At 39.8% G+C, this 861-nt stretch overlaps 1 non-coding gene across 1 annotated transcript; it reads right to left on the bottom strand.

Moving 5' to 3' along the window:
- Positions 1 to 593: 593 nt before the first annotated feature.
- On the bottom strand, positions 594 to 660 carry LOC129510661 (small nucleolar RNA SNORD109A). The gene has a single exon (XR_008664638.1). It is a non-coding gene; the product is annotated as a small nucleolar RNA SNORD109A (small nucleolar RNA).
- Positions 661 to 861: the final 201 nt, after the last annotated feature.

The raw sequence follows: 861 nt of genomic DNA, 5'->3' as shown, positions 1-861 counted from the left end.
AAAGCTAAAGTTGGTTTCATTGTCATTATTTAATATAGGCATAAATCTTTTCTTCTTTTGGCCAAAATGAGAATCTCAGTATCCATTACAGTTGCTTCCCTCCTTCTTAATTCAAAATTTTTATTCCCTCATTGGTTACTCAAGAACATATTTTCTCTATGTAGGTATCTATTGGCAACTTTTGTTCAAAGTAAGCAAAACAAAGCAAGACTTGGAGCACTGATTGTTTCTAAAGGTGCAGAGGATCCATGGGTGGCTCAGCGGCTTAGTGCCAGCCTTCAACCCAGGACATGATCCTGGAGTCCCAGGATCCAGTCCTGTGTCGGGCTTCCTGCATGGAGCCTGCTTATCCCTCTGCTTCTCCCTCTGCCTGTGTCTCTGCCTCTCTTTTTGTGTGTGTTTCTCATGAATAAATAAATAAATAAAAATCTTTAAAAAAGGCGATAGTACTTATAAAACAAGACACAAGCCCTGTTCTGGGGGGAAAAAAAAGAAAAAGCATGCTAACAGTGGTGTTATGTTGTCACTGAAGGGTTACTACAGACAGCTAGGCTCTGAGAGTCTTATTTGTCCTAGTAGAGGGCAACTCATCTGGACCTCAGATTGACATCTGGAATGAGTCCCTCAGCATCCTCAGACAATTGTGCTCATCATTGATCCAGACAAGCACCCTCCCAACAAATAAGCATTTCCATAGCCAGGCTTATGTTGTGCAGGTTTGAATAAAGAACAGTAAATGTGTGGTAGACACTTTGTTTAGTGCCTAAATAATGAAACCCATATAGCTTTTAAAATGCTACTTTTGATTGGTCTAATAAAATTAGGTAAGATCTACAGGGGATATAAAGAAACCCTTTAGTC

This window comes from Nyctereutes procyonoides, unplaced genomic scaffold, assembly GCF_905146905.1.
Source record: "Nyctereutes procyonoides isolate TBG_1078 unplaced genomic scaffold, NYPRO_anot_genome, whole genome shotgun sequence".
NCBI lineage: Eukaryota > Metazoa > Chordata > Mammalia > Carnivora > Canidae > Nyctereutes > Nyctereutes procyonoides.
Note: the sequence above shows the minus strand (reverse complement) of the source record. Positions and strands in the feature narration are given on the sequence as shown.